This window comes from Ambystoma mexicanum, chromosome 4q (genome assembly GCF_040938575.1).
Source record: "Ambystoma mexicanum isolate Mex_15411 chromosome 4q, UKY_AmexF1_1, whole genome shotgun sequence".
NCBI classification, from domain to species: domain Eukaryota; kingdom Metazoa; phylum Chordata; class Amphibia; order Caudata; family Ambystomatidae; genus Ambystoma; species Ambystoma mexicanum.
Genome location: NC_090928.1, coordinates 256,349,935 through 256,370,758, shown reverse-complemented (window position 1 = coordinate 256,370,758; position 20,824 = coordinate 256,349,935). Strand labels below are relative to the sequence as shown.

General features: G+C 50.4%; 1 protein-coding gene across 1 annotated transcript in view; it reads left to right on the top strand.

Moving 5' to 3' along the window:
- Positions 1-20,824, top strand: part of LOC138467652 (barrier-to-autointegration factor-like protein) — a 319,554-nt gene that overhangs the window by 185,820 nt on the left and 112,910 nt on the right. Inside the window, exon 2 of the mRNA XM_069607829.1 lies at positions 1,280-1,438. The gene's annotated coding sequence lies outside the window, so the exon portion shown is untranslated. The remainder of the gene's footprint in view (positions 1-1,279; positions 1,439-20,824) is intronic.

The following is a 20,824-nucleotide window of genomic DNA, read 5'->3' as shown; positions in this document are numbered from 1 at the left end:
ATCTGGAGACACTTGCTGGTATCTGTTCGGAAAGATAAAGGCAAGAAATCTTTCTAAAGTGTTTGAAATTCCATAGGAGTAACAGGGATAGTGTGACATAACATGAAGCAAAGTGTTCACCAAAGAAAATAAGTCATTCCGTGTTTGAAGTTGAGATGGAAAGGATATGTTCGTTTCTCAGACAAATCTTCTTGAGGGCACGCTGCTGGTCTGGTGTCGTCATTGTGTTGATACAATGTCCCTGTGTCAAACCCAGATGTTTTTACGGATCGGTTCAATTAACTTTTGGGGAGAGGGGTAGAATCTGCCTCTGGGGCAAGCCAAAGGACACGAGGAGATGATCAGAGAAGGTGGATTCCGTTTGTAAATTGAGAGCTCCCTGAAAAGAGAAGACGACCCAGAGCATTTTAAATATTCTTGTGCAAGGGTAGCCCATGGTGGCGTACCATGCTCGACTGTATCCTACTGAAGAATATTGTCCATCTCTTCAGAGTGGCAGCCGACTTGCACCACCAGTGTCCAGTCGGATTGATGGGGGCAAAGGAATCCTTTATCAGTGCTATTTTGCAGATGGAAGCCTACACGCTTTCAAATATTTTCAACACAAAGGGATGTTTGGTGACGTCATTGGAGGAATGTGTGGGGTGGGAGGAGGGGTAGGCCTGTTTTAAGAGCAGAGAGAAAGGTGGGGGTGCATTTTACAGACCTAAGGGGCATTACATGAGAAGACCGGTAGCAGTTGGCTTGGCAGAAAAAAACAGGTTGATTTAATTGAGAATAAGGTTTTTTGTAGGCATGATTTAATTGAGAATAAGGTTTGTTTTTTTAGGCATGGGTGCTCAGTACTTAGTAGTAAGTCTATCAGGAATTGGAGCAATATCAGATTATCGTTTAAACCAAATTCAATTGTGTTGGCAGAGTTTGGGAGTTTGTGGTGGCAACTTTTTAAGCAGGGCTCAACATGCCTACTCTCCACTAGCCATTGGCAATTGACAATTCACTCTTGGCGAGAAAGAAATGGCGTGCTGCGTCCTATATGTAGAATTGAAGCAGCAAGTCAGTTTTTATGTCTAGCTAGTAGCTTGCAAATTGTAATATTTACCTGTGATTTAAGTGTTCAATGGAAAGGAACGAGCAATAAATAGGTGCTCTTAAGAGAATGTTGATCTGGTTTTCAAAGCAAGAGGCTTTAACAGGGAAGTTGAGGTTCTTAAAAGTTCTTTTTTTTTTTTACTGCCCTTGGTATTTGGAGTTCACCTCTTGCTTTTTTGTTTTCTAGGTGGCAACTCTGCATTTGTCAGCGATTCTTGATGCTCAAAGCTTCAGAGGGATTGGATCTTGATGCTCAAAGCTTCAGAGGGATTGGATCTGAAAGATTTGGATTTAGGAGTACCAAAGTTTATTCATGGTATCTGAGGATCCACTGCTGGCTTTCAAGGTGAGCTCATCCGCCTTTTAATAGGCAGAATTGTGGGTAGAAGAGGGATGTCTGAACCTGCTTTATGAGTCTATTTAGCCAATCAAGCGATTGTGATAGAATATAAAATCCAAAACCTATTCTAACAAGTCCTCGCCCCTCCAGGTGTGCCCTAATCTCCAAAGATATGCCCAAATAATGTGGCCAAAAGAAAAGCTTCAATCATAACCTGAATTAGCCATGAGTACAGGATTCACGGTAGGCCTCCTTCATAAGTCTTAGGATACAGGATTCACAATGGATCTCGGGTTACAAAATTTGCATCAGACTACTCTCTGTCCTTGGATTACAGGACTCTCATCACCTTTGTATCAAGCGCAAGATTCACACTAGGCCTTGGCCCCTCCTGACAAACTATGGATTCTCTTACCCCTACCACCATCCACCCTGCTCCAAGTGGTTGTGGATGGAAAACCCAGGCTTTGCCTTTCACGTTTCCAAAGGAATTGAAGGCTGTGGTACCCCTCAGGTTAGGTCAGCCTTCCTCCAAGGCTTAACAACTCTTCCCATTCCAGCCTCTCCAGGCTAGCACTGCCTTCTTTCAGGAGCCCTCACTCCAGCAGCCTCCCTTTGTATCCAGGGAGCATCAGCAGCTGTAACTGCTTCCTACGGTCCCAAGACACTGAATGACTCTACCCAACCCCTTTTATACTCCTGAAGCCAGGGCGAAATGGACTCCGTTTGGTTACTTGCCAAGCTTCTTTGTCTCCCATGTGATTTGTTATACAGGTTGATGGACTTGGTTATACGCAGAGATGGTCTTTCCTCAGACTAACTTTTCAGGCATTGGTTCTTAGTGTTGCCCGATGGGTGTATTGACTTGCAACTGAGACTTTTCTAGTGCATATTTGGTGTGCAGAATTCCGTAGTGTGAACCGTATGCCGTTGTTTATTCTAAACAAACTACTTAAACAAAATCATTTGAGCGGGGGGTGGGGGGCATTGCCAGTTGGGTAATGCCCTGGGGCATTCGCTCGGTCTTTAACATTAGTCCCGGGGCATTACCTGACTGGTAATGCCCCCATATGAGGGTAATAGTGCTATTAGTTCCACGGTACGTTGTACCGGGGTACTAATGGTGCTTTTATCTCCAGTTTCTTTGCCGTTTCTCAACTTGAGATAAAATGGCTGCCATGGATCGGGAAAAAGGGAACTACATGTAGTCCCTTCTCCTTTCCATAGTGGCCATTGGTTTGATAGTTACGCGCCGGGAACACTAGTGTTCCCACTGCCGGTGGGGACAAGGCAGCGCCAGCTAAATGGGGCAGGGGTCGAGGGGGGGGTTGGATATGTGGAAATGGGGGCAGGAAGACGCGGGGGAGCGCAATTACCTGATTCCCGGCAAGGGAAGATGGCGGCCTACCGCTCTGAGGAGGCTCAGAACAGGGGCTTTACTTGGTGGTAAAGACCTGTTGGTTTAGTGGCGTGTCGAAAGGATACGAGGACTGAGGGGAAGGTACGGGGGAACCCCCATTACAGGGAAAAAAAGCCACAAAGTAATTGCTTGGAAGTGAATTATGACAAAGTAATTCATTTCGATCAAATAAAGAAATAACCTTCCGAGCTTGGTGACTCTGCAGCTCCCTGTGGTCTTTTCCGCTGGCTGCCTTTTTCCACCTAGTCTGGGTACTGGAATACCTGTTCTGAGATCACCCCACTTTTTATTTCTATATTGCGGTTTGCGAGCCACCCCACACCTTTGTGGTGCATTTTGGGAAGTGGAATACCTGAAAGCGAGACTGTACTACAGGGTTGTTCTTGTGGTCAAGCTTCTGCGTCTTTCTGGTACTGTGTGTATATGTAATCCTGTGCCCTATGTGCAAGGTCCGTCACCACCTCCTTGGCTGGGGAGGGCTACCCACTGTATTTCGCTAGGGTGGCGATTGCTGATTGTAGCAACAGGAGTGAAATGAGCACCCAAAGTTTCTCTACGAGGGGATCAAGGTGCCAGTGAGACCCTCACCCAGGGCTCGCAAAGTCCCCCATCCGTTTTGGACAGGCGAGGATATTTTGCACTATCCTTGCCCTTCATGGCCAGTAGGAATGTAGGAACGTTTAATTTAATTAACGATCTTTGCAGTAAATGGCAAATAAACGTTTCACTGCCCGGCTGACCACCGGGTGGCAGCATAGTGCCAAATGTATTTTATTAATGATGAAATGCGAAGCCGGACTTCTGGCGCAGTGTTTTCAGCACAGTGTCTTGGTGTCGGAGTGTCCCTTTTAGGCACGCCCATGGCTTTAAGTGAGCCGGGGCACAAGCGCCAAAAGGCTCCGAAAGTTGTATCTGAGCTAACCCCAGCCCACCAACCTGCTAGAAGGCAAGGCTTCAAAAGCCTTGCCTTTTCATTGTGTCGCCTAACCCCCCTACCATGCACCCCTTTCATTAGAGATGCAGGGGTGATCCCTGCATCTCTAATGGAAGGAGACCCTGGCAGAGGGACGGCAAGGCTTTTTTTGTGTGAAGCCTGAAGCGCTCGCGTGTTAGAGATCTTCACCCTTGCACCCCATGTTGGGGGTCTGTCCTCTGCCCCCCAGGCGTGCCCGTGAGCCCCCAACCCAACAGAGCTCACACTCACACGTCCGTCAGGTTCGGGCTCCCCGGTCGCTCTGTAGCTTCCGGGAACGCCCCGTTTATTTAAGCCGCACGCGGCGACGTGCAACGTCACGCCGCCGCGTGCGCTGTCCTTACGGGGCAACGCCACACTCCTCCTTTTTCAGGAGGACACACAATTACTTTATTAGTTAAACACAACACATCACACAACAAACAACTTGCCTATCCTGGACCCAGGCGCCTTTAATGTCAGCCACCCTCACCCCGGACGACTCTCCAACTGTCCCAACACATACTCACTGAGGTAAGCGGGTTTCCCTCGCCCAGTCCTCAGGGGGTACCTCCCGCTCACCTCCGGCACCGGCAGTCCATCAACAGTAGCCTCCCGACACGGAGAGGCCGGGACACCGAGAGGGGGCCCATCTTCCTCAGGGATCTCGGCGACACCATGGTCCAGAGGGGGTTCAGTTCTCGAGTCCCCCAGCTTCTTGAAGAAGCTGACGTTACAGGTGACAGCCGTTCGCCCATCGGAGGCCGTCACCATTGACCCCTTCACGGCGACCACATCCAGGGGCGCTGGTTCATAATGTAGGGACAACTTCCCGTGAGGATGGCGGTTCTGGATGAGCACCTCATCCCCGGGTTCCAGCCGATGGGGCCGCAGGCCCCCGCGCACGTTCTCTTGGCTGATCCTGGCCAGTCGGTCGGCCTCAACCTGCTGGTCGTTGATAATCCCGGGTTCTCTCTCCTGTACCTCTGGCAGTAGACCCCGGGGGCATCGCCGGAACAGCACTTCCGCCGTGGCGACACCAGTGGAGGCATGTGGGGTGGTGCGATACACTCTCAGGAATTGATACAATGCCCGTTGGAGGGGCTGGCCTTGTCCTTGCGCAATCCGAAATGTCTTGTTTAGTGTTCGCATCAGTCTTTCTGCATCGCCGTTGGCCCTAGACCACAGCGGGGATATCTTTCGATGTTGAACTCCACAGCTGGCCAGGAACTCTGAGAAGCGTTCGCTTTGAAATGGCGACCCATTGTCCGAGCACAGCGTCAGGGGAAATCTGTGTGTTGCAAAGATCTTTTCCACGCCGACTACCACATGCTCGAATGCCACCGATTCCACAAACTCCACTTCGGGGTACCGGGAGTACTCATCGACTATGGCCAGAAAATGGGTGCCCACGGACGTGGACCCAAAGTCCGCATGTACGACCTCCCAGGGCCTGGTCCCTCGAGGCATTGCTTCGATAGCCGGTTCCCTCTGCACCGGGGAGGCTGCCTGGCACCATACACAGGCTGCCACAAAGTCATCGACCCTTTTCTCCAGCTCCGGGAACCAGACCTTCATCCGCAGCCTCGCCTTCGTCTTGGCAACACCCTGATGTCCGTGATGGGCCAAAGCGATCACCTCACCCACTTTGGAGTGGGGGACCACTATACGATCCCCCCGGAGCAGGAGCCCCGACTCAGAGAAAGACAGCTCATCTTTCACCTTCCACAGCTGTTCAAGGGCGGTCTTCGCCTCATGGGTCCGCCCTGCGAGAGCTTCCAAGACGAGCTTCCAGGAACCGCTCTGCATCGACTGCTTCAGTATCTGGAAGCACCCATCCTCGGCCGCCGCAGCCTCCAGCTCCGACGGGGGCAGTGCATTTGGTGTTGCTCCCTCCACCACCATCCGGACATGGTCGTCCGCTTCTTCTGCGCAGGTGTCTCCCGCCACTCCCCCACGCACTCCGGGATGACGGGAAAGGAAGTCCGCTGCATTGTTGGCACCTGGCCGGTATACCAGCGTGACCCCGTACTCAAGCAATGCGAGCATCCATCTCTCAATTCTGGCCGGGGGCTTTGATGACGAGCCCGCCAGAATCGGGAGCAGGGGTTTATGATCAGTCACCACAGTCACCGGGCGCCCCAGCACATAGAGGCGAAAATGTCGGCATCCCCACAAGACCGCCAGGGCCTCCCTTTCGATCTGGGAGTACCGCTGCTCCGTTTCCGAGAGCGCCTTACTGGCGTATGCTACGGGCCGGAGGTTTCCATCGCGGTCCACCTGGGTCAGGACCGCCCCCAGGCCAAACGGACTGGCGTCGACCATGATCTCCGAGGGTAGCGCCGGGTCGAAGAACGCCATGGTGTCTTCCGTTGTTAGGGCACTCTTGATGTCCTCGAACGCCGACTGTTCCAGTGGACCCCAGTGCCAGGCAGTCTCTTTCTTGGTAAGAGCTCTGAGCGGCTCAGACCTCGGGGCCAGGTTTTGGATGAACCGACCACAGTAGGTCACCATGCCCAGAAAACTTCTCACTTCCGACACGGATTCCGGGGGCTGTACACTCTTTATGTCCTGAACGTTCCGCGGGTCGGGTGACACCCCTCCCTCCTTGAACACGAACCCAAAGAATTCTATTGATGGGCGCAGGAATTCGCACTTGTCCCTATGGAGGGTGAGGCCCAATGACTGTAGTCTCTCGAAGGTTTTGGCCAGGCGCTTCAGGTGGATCACCTCCGTGTTGGCAAACACCAAAATGTCATCACTGATGTTGAGTACCCCTTAAAGATCAGCAAGTGCACCCCGGATAATGTTCTGAAACACCTCGGCAGCCGAAAATACCCCAAAGCTCAACCTCTTGTACCTGTAGAGTCCCCTGTGGGTGGTGAATGTAGTAATGTACCGGGACTCCGGATGGAGGACAACTTGATGGTACCATGCTCTGAGGTCGAGTTTGGAGAAGAATCTGGCCCCCTGTACCTCAGCAATTATGTCATCGATGGTCGGGGTCAGGTGTCGCTCCCTTTTTATGGCCTTGTTGGGTAGCCTCATATCCACACAGATGCGAACGTAGTCCGGCTGTTTTGGTTTCCTGGCCACGATAATGGGGGACACCCATGGTGTTGGGCCTTCCACTTTCTCGATGATGTCCAAGGCCACCAGGTTGTCCAGTTCTTTGTAAACTTGCTCCCTCAGATGAAAAGGAACTCTCCGGTGTTTCAGGGCAATTGGTTGTACTGAGTCGTCAATGTGTAGCCGGACTGGATCACCGGTGATTCTCCCAATGCCATTGAACAGTAGATCGTTGATATCTTCCAGGTATACTGAGTACGCAAAACTCACTATCCCGAGTGCCTCCGCAGCCGCACAGCTCAGCAGGGTGTTGTTGCTTATGGGGGTCACATAGAACCTGGCTCTGATCTTTGAGCCTTCATGCTCCACCTTCGCCACGAACGCTCCGTCCAGCGGTATGGGCTCGAGTCCACCGAAGGCGAAGATGCGAGCTCTTGGCACAGCCAGGTTTGGTAATGGGTCAAGAGCGTCATAATGTCCCCTCGCCATAACATTGACCGATGCCCCTGTGTCCACCAGCACGGGAACAGGCGAGCGGTTCACCTCCACCACGCACCTTGGCTGTCTCCTGCTTTTGCCTTTCAGGATCCCCATGCTTGAGACGAAGAAGATGTTTTCCTCCTCCTCTACTTCAGCCTCCTCTGCCTGAGCCTCCTCTTCCGCTTGATCCACCTGGGCCACGTTGGATGGCCGGGTTTGGCGCGGAGTCCAGATTCGGGCAGGACCTCTGGGTACCATGACAGGTAGAGCCGACTTACACACTCTCGAGAAGTGATCCGGCAGTCCACATCGGCCACATGTTCTTCCTGCGGCTGGGCACTCTTTGGGGTGGGGGAGGTCATAGCCACATTTCTTACACGACTCCCCCGATCTTCCTGCCCTGTCTCGGGGGGGCTCCACCAGGCCTTCTTGTTCCTCTACCGCCCCGCCACACAGCGCACACCTCTTCGGCCTTGATCGAGCGTGAACCCGCTTCCATCTTGTTTGCCCGTGTCTCAGCCACTTCGTGACATCGACCCAGTTCTAGTATACGGGCCAGAGTGATTCCCGGCTCTCTGAGGACCTGTCTCCTCAGTTTGCCGGAGGAGCCTGCTTGGATCAGCATTGTCCGTATCATGTCCTCCGCGTCCCCCCACGCGCACCCTTGGGAAAGGCGGCATAGGCGGCCGTAAAACGTGTCCAGGGTCTCATCATCCTTCTGCTTGGCCGACAGCATCACGAATCTCTCAAAGTCCACGTTGGCAAGTGGAAGGAAGTGTGCTAGGAGAGCCGCTTTCGCCTCACCATAGGTCTGGTCCACCGGAGTCAGCGACTCGAAGATCTCCTGAACCGCGGCTCCCGCCGAGTACAGCATGGTGGCTACCATGCTGTCATTATCATCCACTCGAGCAGCCCTGAAGTACATGTCCAGGCAGGCCACCCACCTCTTCCATCGGGGCCCCAGACTGGACGGGGGGCCCGTAGGATCGAATTTTGGTATCGGTTGCAGGGCCGCCTGGGCTCTAGCTTGAGCCATAATGGGGGGGCCCTTGTGGAGCGACAGGCTGTGCCCCTAGTGGTGCCTGTGGTGCAGGCCCCTGATTCCCCGGTGGCATTGGTTGCAGAGCTGCAGGCTGGGCCGCCTGACCTTCGTCCTGAGATTCTTCCCCAGGATCCGCAGTGTCACCGTCCTGGTAGCTGTCGGACATGGGACTGAGCGCACAGGCACCCCACTACCAGACCTGGGGCCGCAACTCAGATTCCCACCATCACCATGCGGAAGGATGCACCCCCGTGCCACACACAGCCTGGTGCAAACACACGAAGAACTTCCAAAACGGCCACCACCTCGTGATGATGAAGAGGATCAAAAAGAGTGTCCTGATGATGAAGGGGATGAGGAAGTGCCTTGTTGCCACCTTGCAGCAAAGCACTGCTGTATAGAAGTCCCAAAAATTGAGCCACGTGGATGGACTGGACTAAGCAGGCCCTACCATATTAGTCCTTATCCTGGCTTACACTCGACGTAACAGTCCCAAAATCTGATGAAAACTCACAAATTGGGCATGGGCGTGCAGGTCATGCACTCAGCAACCACAAAATCCAAAAATTAGACCCGGATCACCTTCTCGGTCCGAACCGGAGCTCCGAGAAGTTCCGCGGCCTCGTATGCAAAATGGCCGCCAGCCGCGTGTGCGGTCCGCAGTCACGGCATGAAACGAAACGTCCGTGAACGTTCCGATCGTTTGAAAAATTCCGGACGCCTTTCACCGCCGGGCCCGGGCATCCGACATCACTCGTCGCCACTGTTGGGGGTCTGTCCTCTGCCCCCCAGGCGTGCCCGTGAGCCCCCAACCCAACAGAGCTCACACTCACACGTCCGTCAGGTTCGGGCTCCCTGGTCGCTCTGTAGCTTCCGGGAACGCCCCGTTTATTTAAGCCGCACGCGGCGACGTGCAACGTCACGCCGCCGCGTGCGCAGCCCTTATGGGGCAACGCCACACCCCACATCTCCAGTCAAAGGGGTGCCTGGCAGGGGGTCAGCGCAGCAATTAAGGCAACACTTACCTGACCTGATCCTGGCCCTTTTGCAAAATCAAGCCGGGGCTCTTAAAAGGGGCGTGGCCTAACATGCAACATTCAGGTGAGTTAAGTGCTGCCTCAATTGCGTCTCTGACTCCCTGCCAGGCAACTTCCCCTAAAGCACTAGACACCTGCACGCCGAGGTATTTGTTTGCCTGAATGTATTGTCAACAGAAATTGAAAAATGCTGAACTTTGGTTGATCGTATATTTAAGCAAACACAAGCTGCTGTCCTGTAAGTGGACATTCTATGCGCAAATAGGTTGCTTTGTCCCGCAAACTTAACATGCGCAAACATAACCGCTCCATGTACTGAGCTTTGGTTGACAATATATTTAAGCAAACATAAATACCCTGGCGTGCAGGTCCCTGCACAGCGATGGCTGCGGCCAACAGGGCCCTCCTAAATCTGACCTCCAACCAGGTCGCTGTGCTGAACGACTGGTGCCAAAAGTGCTGGCAGCAAAACGCAGCGTAACGTGGGCATTTTTATTACATTTTTTGAGGGGCTAGAGTAATTTTTTGGGGCGAGTAGGTGAAGTAACTAGTCTTGTAGGGCTAGTGACACTATTCAGAATGTGTGAGTCCTGCTCAAGAATCAGCCTCTGGCGCCGCCTATCCCAGGTGACTCGCGACTACCTCTATAGCATATCATGGTGAATTTGGGAATACCCTGCAGGTGGTTGGGGGGTGCCTTGTCCAGGTTGTTGCCTCCACTGTGGGTTAGTTAGTAGCAATGTTGTTGGAAGGAGATGGGGAGGGGGGACTCTTGGGAGCTATGTAGTCATGGTGGATGCTTTGTGTATCCAGTGGATCGGGGAGATCTAGAAAGAGGTTTGGAAAGAAATGATGAAATGGGCATAATAATCTTCGAGAGCTGCTCAGTTAAAATGATTGTTTGGGAAGATTGATGCATGGGCGAAGCACTGATGTGAAAGCTAATAGTTGTAATGGGAGAGGGATAGATTTTAAGTGTGTGAAGAGTTGGTTATCAGGTATGTCTGGGAATTACTGTCGGGCTGCCTCCTTTTTCAAAATCGTGTAAGTCCACATAGGGGATGATAACGCTTTTGGAGATTAGGGTTAGTTGGGGGGTCGGTGGGGGAGAACCAGGTTTCAGTGAAAAGTAAAGGTAGTATTGCGTGACATCAGTATAAGTATTTATTTAGCAATAATAATGTCATTTCTGCCAGGCTTCACTTGCATAGGATACTTAACAGATGCCAGAGGCAGTCCCTGGGTGAGGTGGCTTGATAGTGTGCACCGGATAACTGGGTGAGAGTGCACCAAATATTGAAAGGAGGTGGGGTGGGGTGGATAGTAGCATTTGACATATAGCGGGGACAGTGACTGTAAAAGCATAACAATTAGCTAGATTGAGGGCCTAGTGCCAGAATCCATTTGAGTGCAGGTGGCAGAAGCCCCTTTGGCAATTCACATGTGAAAGTTATATCGGTTCTTGATCATTTCCACTGATGGGGTGGTTTTGATGGCTGAGGGCAAGAAGAAAGGAGGAACAGAATCAGGAGGCAGCACAGGGAGGCTGGGGGACAGAGCGAAGCATCAGAGTTTGAGAGAGATGCACGCAGCAAGGTACTACGGGGAGGCGGCCAACTGTAATCAGCAATGGGCTGGTACTTGGGCGTGAAATTAGGCCTGGCTGCAGTCCCAAGAGGTTTCTGAATTGAAGAGCTCAAAATAAGTAACTGAGTGTAGTGCAATAAGGTTACTCCTTCCTTTAGGATATGGTTTGCATTGGTTGGAGGGAAGAACTAGATGTATAATTTCAAAGTGTTTTAAATTAGAAAGGTTTGATGGAAAGTGTGCAGGAATGTTGGAAACTCGGAGCGCCATATTTCTGGAGATGAAGATCTTCATCTTGAAGGGTGCACCCCGAGGCCAGGTTCTCCAACCTGATTTGTTTTCAGAGACTGATGCTGGGATGCTGAGAACATGAGAGCAGCCAAGGAGTTGTAACGCAGTAGCTCACTGGTCATTGGGCAGAAGTCTGATCTTAGGGAGTGCTTGTGGGTAGATTCATATGTTGCTGGCTGAACAGGAAACTGTGACAGCTGATGCAGGTGATTCCATTGCTGGAAGCATGCAGCTACTAGTGGCACAGTTGTTGGGAGACCTTTAATCTGTGGAAAGAAAGTTGCATCTTTTATGTGACAGAAAATAGATCTTAATCGGGCAGTTTGTAGCACCTTTGCAAAATCCTGTTTCAAGAATCTTCCTTGCATGTCCCTTCAGCATTTGGTGGTAGGCATCCATCAAGCGACAAACAAATTGCTGCAATTGTTGCGTATAGGGAGGAAGGTGCGTGCAACTGGGAAGCACATAACCAGCTGGTCTTATCGCTGAGTGCAGGTCTCATTTATACATTTGTCCATTTTACATAGAATTGGTGGTACAAAGGAAACAAACCCAGAGGAGCAGAAAATGAGTAAATTGATGGGTAGCAAAAAATATTCGAAGACATTTTTCAGGAAGGGCTTAAAAGGTCAGATTATGTATTCAGGCCCAAAAGCATGTAAGGAAGAAGAGTGAGCATAGGTGGGGCAAATTGAAGTTTAGTAGAGTTTGCAGACAAGGATTTGGGGTCTACCTTAAGGATTTGACCAGAATAATGACAGGAATGAGCAAAGGCTTATACTTGGTGATTAAGGTCATATCCGATGGTGAAAGACAGTACATGCAATGTAAGCAAGAAGACGGTTTGAAAAACAGACCAATGGCAAAAGAAAATAATGTAAACTGACACAGAAAAAAAGTATATGCTTTGAGAACCAATAAGAGAAGTGTATTTGTCAAAATGGGAACAGAGCCATGTGAGCAAGGGAATCGCGATTTCCTCGGAGGATGAATATTACATTCTAAGATACCGTAATGTACAAGTATCTGTAGAGAGATGAACATGGAAAGAAAGTGGAGAGTTGAAGAAAACACAATCTTATATGCCAATAGGGAAAGGGAGCTAGATGGAGGAGGAAGGCAGAGACACATAGTAAGAGTTTGTAATTTTTGTTTTGGATGAGCATGAAAATACATACATGCATGAGTTAAAAGCAAGACACATCTTTGGGAACTTTACCTTCTTGCATGCTATTGTACAGTCCATGTGGCAGGATTGCGTTTCTGTCCTACAGCTTTTATACACAATCTACCTGATCTAATTCCCAAATTCCTTTTTCGATAACGTTTAGCGCTCTCTAACAACTACAACATAGTGGTGTGCACTGTGCTACTTCCTTTACAATGTCTTCACCAAACCTCTATTTGATGTGCTTGACTATCTGGGTGTCACCTACACGAACTACACCGATGACACCCAGATACTCATACCCATCACTGGTGGCTATATTGCTGACTCTAAAGCCCTTAATGACATTTACCTTGTTATAGAAGCCTGGATGGCCCAGCACGAATTGTGCCTCAACGATGACAAGACTGAGCTTCTCATTTTAGGCACGCAACAGAGACTTAACAAACTGAGTCCCCTGTTCAGCTCCTTTAACATTGACGGTAATCTGATTAAAGTATCTAAAGACACCAAAACTTTGGGTATATACCTCGACGCCTCCTTGACACTCGCCAGACAAACCAATGCAGTTGCCGCTGCGTCTGCATACACCTGCAAACTGATCTCGGCCTGCCGCCCTTTCCTTACTGACCAGAATTGCATCACCTTGGCTAGGACCCTGGTTATGTCCAAACTGGACTACTGCAATACACTGTACCAAGGCACTAACTAGGGTAATCTCAACAAACTGCAGATGACCCAAAACAATGCCATTAGAGCAGCCCTTAACATCCCCCGATCAGCCCACATCTCCGATACCAGGAAGAACATTAACTGGCTCTCAGTTACCCAAAGGATCTCTCTGAAAACACTGGCCCTCACATACAAATGTGTTAACCACCAGGCCCCCTCCTACCTAGCCTCGCGATTCACTCAATATACACCAGCACGTGCACTCAGATCTGCACAAACCCATGGTCTTGCGATCCCTAGATTCAAGCTTCATTCTGCTGGGGGCTCTAGCTTCCCTGTCCTGGCAGCCAAGCTTTGGAACACCGTACCACTCTTGATTAGAACGCTACCTTCCTTTAACCAATTCAAACACAAAGCCAAGCTCTGGTTAGCAACATCCCATTAACAACCGCTCTCCTATCTGGACGTGCCTTCTGAATATTGCCTTGACTCGTAACGTCATCTGTAGACTCTGTGTACCTGTTGTGACTTTTATGATGATATGACTACTATGATATGCCTACTATTGTAATGTAATGTTCCACTACCTGTAATGTAATGTTCTACTAAGATATGCGCCCGGTTGCCCTTGGGCCTGGTCTGCGCTATACAAATAAAACAAATACAAATACACGCAAGATGGGCCGGGCGTTCTGAAGGCCAGGATTGAAACAAAAGAAAGATGAAAATGTGACAATGGTAGGATGAGTTGAAAGTGAATCATCTCCAAATGGAACATGGATGTGCAGAAAAGACAACTCGGAGCGTATCCTTGGGAAATTGTTGTTCGTCCCGAGAAGGGAGTAGTGAGGATAATGTGTTCAGTGTCTGCATTGTGCCTCCACAACTCCTAACTGTATGGCATTCACGCTTTGTGATGGGATTACTCCACAGCCTGATAATTAACACCCCGACCCGTGCGCTTGTCCTGGAGACACTGGTGGGATTGCTAAACAGACCAGGCTTTCTTGTCCTTTATGTCCTGCACCAACCCTGATTATGCAATGACAAATGATGCCATGTAGATTACATGCTAGATGTTTGTGTCCTTTTAAACAACTGTAAAATCCAAAGAGGATACCACATCTAGAAGTGTAGGGTTTGCTCCTGAGTCTCAAGTTTAGTACGTCACCTCTTTAATTGTGTGCCATTTCTGCATGTGAAGTCCGTGATCAGTTGATTTTTCTACCTGCCCGCTCTAGTCCACACCCTCCTGCGTCCAGGCGTGCACTCTGCCAAAATACGTTTGAACAGTTTCTAACCACCAGATGCGCTAGTAGCAGGCCAAATGGTCCAGTGCCTGCGGTCGTTTGCGAGTGCGATTTCTGCATGCCTGCAAAAGCAACATGGAGTGTCTCAGGGTGACCTGGGAGGAGTTTGCATGCTCCTATTGGTGGGTCGGTAGTGATGGAGCCACTGTTCCAAGCCAGGCACTTAGCCTATGGCGCCTGTACTGCAGCACCATGCCCCCCTTCACTGCTTCCCGACTTTTCATCCTGCTGCACGCTTCATCCAAACTTTGAGGACCCTGTATCGTTGCCAGCTACTGTCCTGCTGCTCAGTTGCCGAGAGGCAAGTATGCTGGTTGTGTGCCTGTGTGCTAAAGAGAAGTTATGGTAGTTATGCTTTTCGCTGGCACTGATGAAGCAGTGTTTGCTGTTGGTGAACATTTGGAAAGTAGGCTTTCGGCCTGGGCCCACTGATGTAGGTGCTAGTTTGTGAAAAGGGAGTTTAATTTGAAAGAACAGAGCAAGTGCTTCCTTTTCATTCTGTGCATTGCTGAAAGGGTGGAGTCAACAAGAAGATGAGTCATTTCAGATGTGTTGGTTCATTGGTTCTAGAGATGTGCAAAGCGGCTCGTTATTTCACACGGTCATTGTTTTGAAAATGTGGAGTTAAGTTGTGGGGTTGGGGTATGAGGTGGAATCGAGTATTAACAATGTGTCGGCGCGAGGGCAATACCAAACGCCCACAGATGATTGTGGAGTTCATAGTTTAGGTCCTATGATGTGTTACTGTCTTTTTTTGCAATTTAACATGAAAGATACATTTTGAGCTTTGACTTTTTTCACAAACCAGGTTTAACCTTTACAGAATTAGTCTCAAATGTGTAAAATATCAAAAGAATGTGGTCCGCATACTGAAGAAAGCCGGATGTAATGTGAATAAAGAGCAGCCACTGCATTTCTTCATGAAGACGTACAGCATCTTCTGGAAATACCAACATTTGACCTGATGCAATCAATTGTTTTCCGAAGGTTGTAGTAGTTTCACCAATCATGGCAATTGGCTCTTTTTATGAAACATTCAGAGTGCCGTCCATCCGTTTTGTGAAAAGATACTCAAGATGCCCAAAAGACCATTTTAAAAAGTCGCCATTGTTGGTTTTTAAAGTAATCTTTGGATTTATAATGGTGGTAATTCCATCCTCTTATTTTTTTTTTTTTGCTCAACTAGTCCACTGACGCTCATAGGAGCAGTACACAGAGGTGAGATTTGGACTATTCTGTTTTTTTTTTTTACTAGAAAAGGTGGTTCTCAAAAGAACCTTAATTTTTATTATTTTCATCAAACTAACCATATCTGTATCTTTCACACGGCCACCTTAAGGAAGGCTGTTCCATAATCCTGTTCTTCCAACTTTGCCCACACTAGAAACATCCCTGTTGGGCAATACTTCATGCCACTTCACAATATGAACAGGAGGCATTTAATCCATATTGGACAACTTATCTGTATATATTGGGAAGCACTGGTATTGCTGGTTAGCTTAAAACGAACAGGAGCTAGGTGTTTGGACTCCTCCATCCAACTGGTGCTTTACGCACATGCATATGTGACTAACTTTGAGTGTTTGTAAATATAAAAAAAAGAATTTGGACACATCTAGGACACATTTAAACATGCTTAGGCAAAATGTTTGTGAGGATTTCATTTGGAAGTTAGATTTGCAATGCGCTGGGTACTCACTCCTGGTTTCCCATTGGTACCTCCTGCCTACTGGGTGATGCCTGACACCAAGAAGCTGGTTTTAGCTCTTGCTCATGACATTTTAATTTCAAACCTTGAATTTATATGAATGTGATTGTGTACTAACAAAAGTACCCGTTCTCCAAACGGGTTCTGTAGACAGACATGAGAACATTCATCAATTATTGAAAATCAATGATCCTGTAGGCCGCTGTTCCGATTCACTTATCGCTTGATTTGGAGCAGACATTGGAGGGGGGGGGAGAGTTAATGTGCTGCTGCATACTGCGAACTTCTGTGCTCTCTCCCAACCTGTCGCTTCACCCTGGCGTGGTGCAGTTTGTTGTGGTGCATTGCTGTGCAAATATCTCCAACTGTGCATCCTAGGGCCCTGCACCTTGGTTTTTGAGGTCCCATAGGAACCTCAAATTTTGTTCATGTCAGGAACGGTCCTTCTATGACCAGTGATGTTTTTGCAATTTCAGGCAACCGTCTCATGTGTGAAGGTGCTGAAATCCAGGTTAAGGCGTGGGGTGTCCGAAGGGGTCTAACTGGTACCTATGCAAAATTTGGTGCAGATTGGTGAAACTGTGTGGAATTGTATAAGTAATAACGCTTTGCCACAAACCCAAACACAACCTTTTACTTATATATATATATATATATATATATATATATATATATATATATATATATATATATATATATACATGGAGGATGGAAAAAACCTGCACTCCATGCATGAGGTCTATAAATCCCAACAAAATGAGAAAAACTCGAATCCAGTTAAGAGGAAAAACCGAGTTTAATGGGAGGTAAAAAATACAAGGCAAAAACACACAGCAAGCAATACAGGACGCCTAGACAGTGTCCTTAACAACGCGTTTCGCGCTTCCCTGAGCGCTTGATCACGTTATATATATATATGCGTGATATTTGAGTCAAATATATTTCATTATACTGATTTGTAATAGTTTTGGTTCACAGACCAAAAATGCTGTCTGGACTTTGGGCAAGATTTATTTTTAAAAGCACATGCATATCATTTATTTTAACTTTAATTAAATGATCAGAGCGCAACATAATTTGAAAGGACCATAGCAACTACATTCATACCATAGGAGAAAAAACTGCAGCATAAAATAGCAGTGGAATTGTTTCAAGAACTACTTAATGGGTTATGAAATATTAAGGCGTTACTCCTATTCCAATACAAACTAGTTTTTTATTTTTTTATTATTTAAAGTGCATTTGGTTCCATTGTAACCTTTCCACACTATTACAAATACAGAATAAAAGAAAAAGCCTTGTCACACTCTTACAGGGCAAGGCAAATATCGGCATAAAAACACGTAGCATCAAATGCCATCGTAGTAATATCAGATATAGTAAAACAATTAAAACAAGCAGATGAATAAAGAAACAAAACATCCTCAAACATTACAGATTAAGATTAAAATTAGAAGATGTCAAATCTGGGGGGCGCTGTTGGGCGCCGAGCAAGATGGCCGCCTGATACGTGTGCTCCGAGGCGGGCGGACCTCCAAATCCTGATTTAGGAGGTTTCCACGGATTACAGCCGGGCGCGGAGCACACGACTTTTCCCCCGCTGCCTCGGGGATCCTGGGGATCTGATCCCGCTTTGAATCGGAGCCGGGAAGTGCATCCCCGACTCCACGCTGCCCATCCCCCTTCCTGCGGCGCTCCTCCGCGCCTGAAATCCAGCCCCGGCGGAGGGTGGTCGTTCCCGCCGGGGGCCTGCTGCGCTCCTCCTCGCGCTCCTCCTCGCATCCACCGGGCATCGGTGGGAGCTGGCGCGCCTCGACTTTCCTGGCGGCGGGGTCGTCGGAGTCCTGGGACCGTGACCCGCCAGCCAGGCCGCTGGTCCTGCTGAGTCGCTGCTCCCGGGTCCCTGGAGGGACGTCGGCCCAGCAGTGCGTCCACCCTGCCTGCATCCGCTGCCTGCCTGCGCTACATCGGGGCCTCCCTGCCGCCCTCGCGGCTCCGGAGCCCGTTGTGAAGACCCAGGGCCCCCTCTTCCCCCCGACAGCACACGCCGCGCTGCTGGAGCGGCGCGGCTCTCAGGTACGTGCTGCTGGGGAACTTAGCTCCTTGCTGGCCGCTCCTCTTTCCTGTGGCGACCCCGCGGAAGGCGCACAAACTCTCCCTACATCTGTGCTCGGCTGGGGGGGCCGTGCTTTTATCCTCGCTGTTCCTGGCCTGCCTCTCCCCCCCCAGCGGATCGCCGTGGGATCTCCTTTTTTCTCCTGTGGAATCCAGCTTGCACGCGCCTCGCTGCCTGAGCGCTGCGGCCTCCTGAGGTGCGCGGGGGGGGCTTCGTGGACTGTTGGGCCTGGATACCTGCCTCCCTGCCTTGTGACTCCGGGGTCGCCCCTCTCTGGTGGGACGTCCTTGCGGCGTTGTTGGAGGCCCGCGGTCGGTGCGTCTGGATCCGCCTGGGGGGCCCTGACTCTCGTGGCTTCTTGTCTTGTGGCCCAGCGGCCCTCTCCCCCCGCTGGGAAGCCACTGGGCCCTCACTGCCCTCGCACGTCTGGAATCCCACGCCCTGAGCGACCCTACCGTTCACTGGGGGCTTGAAGCTGCTGTCCCTACACCCGGATTGTTACCTGGCGAAAGGGTGCCGCTAACATCGCTGCTTCCTACCCTCCATCTTTGGGCACCCCCGCCCTCAAGGCCCCCTGCCGCCGCTTTCAGCGCCCTCCCAGTCGGGCTGTAGCCTGGCGGCCTACACTTCGGGACCGCTCCCCGCTCCCCTTTCGCTTACGCACCCTACCTGGAGTATCGGCTCTCGCGGCCTGGGATCTCCCCCTCTCCTACTGTGGGCTGCTAGCGATCCCCCCCTTCTTTACCCCACACTACCATCACTCTTGTCAAAATGACCAAGGGAGGCGCGAGGAAGCAAAGCTCCATTAACATGTTTGCGAGGGCGGCTGTGAGAGCTCCGGAGGACCCTACTGAGCAGCCACCTGTTGCGTCATCGTCCGCGGTGACACCTGAACCCCAAAACATGATGGACTTCATCAGGGAGGGCTTCACCGCCCTACACTCAAAACTGGATGACATGAACGGTACAATATCCTCGATCAAGGCCCACATGGAGAGGACTGATGGTCGCGTGACTGAGGTCGAGACACGGGTCGGCTCTGCCGAGGAGGCATTGGGAGCACTGCGCTCTGAGGTTGTCGCTCTCTCCGGCCGAGTCCTCGAGGTGGAAAAGAAGAACGAAGACTTGGAATCCCGCTCGAGGCGCAATAACCTGCGTATAATTGGGGTCCCTGAGGACGAAGTCCATGAGCCAATGGAGGACTTTGTTGAGCACACGTTAATGACGCTTCTGGACTCCCCCAAGCTCTCCCCTCATTTTGCTATCGAGCGTGCACACCGTGCCCTTTCCGCCAAACCCAAGCCTGGGGCTCCACCCCGCCCCATCATCGCTCGAGTCCTGAACTACCGGGACCGGGACACCCTACTCAGAGCCGCGAGGGTCAAGGGCGAGCTGCTACTGGGGGGAGCGAGAATTCATCTTTACCCCGACTACTCGACTACCGTCCAACGGGAACGTAAGACTTTCCAAGCTGTGAAGCGCAGGCTACGAGATCATTCCATCAAATATGCCATGCTCTACCCAGCTAAACTGCGCATAGAACATGCTAACCAAGTGTTCTTTTTCACGATCCCGGAGGAGGCTTCCAAATTTATTGATGAACACTTCCCAGGTTGACTTCCCCCTTCTATATACAGTCTTGCAGCTTCCCCCTTTGGGCCGTTTGGGGGGCGGCCGGGCCCGGCCTTCCCCCTGTACTGATGCCGCATTGATCCTCTTTCCCGGATTCGACTTGTTCAAGATTCTCCTCTTATCTCAACTATGTGCTATACTGCTAAATGCAAAATGCCTTTCCTAAGTTGTATAAGTTATTGCAGTTGCACCTCGAGCTATACTGGTTCCGCTGCAGCCCGGAGCGCTGCGGTCAGCACGGCCTACAGGCCCCCAGGCGATGATGCCGCTAGTTTGGTTTTGGCTGAAGGGGTTTGGGATTGTCATTCCTCTGTTTGGGAGGGGGATGTGGGTGGGGGTGGGACATGTTAGGGGTGTTATTGTTAGAAAATTGGCACTGGCAGCGAAGGCGGGCCGTGGCGCAGCACACACCCACTGGTCCTGGTCACCTTTTTCGACTCTACCACTACCACATCTATGGCTGAGGGGGACTTAACCTTTATGAGTTGGAATGTACGGGGGTTGGGGAATTATAGAAAGATGAGACAACTCCAGCTGCAGGCCGAGCGCCATGGGTCCAAGATCCTCTTTTTGCAGGAGACACACGCTAGATCAGCCCAATGCGTCCGATTTGCCAGGACCTGGGGCTCTCATAGATTCTTCACAGACTACTCGACTCAAAGTCGTGGGGTCATGACTCTCATTCATAAGAGTCTCCGGTTCACTCTCTTCTCCTCACACGTTGACCCCCTGGGCAGGTATGTTCTGTTACACGCTACGCTTCAAGGGAGGGAGGTGGTCTTGTTGAATATTTATGGCCCCAATCTCGATGACCCGGAGTTCTACAGACAGATCACGTCTCTCCTAGATGGCTTCCCCCTTGTACCAATTCTCTGGGGGGGTGACTTCAATACTATCTTCGATGTAGC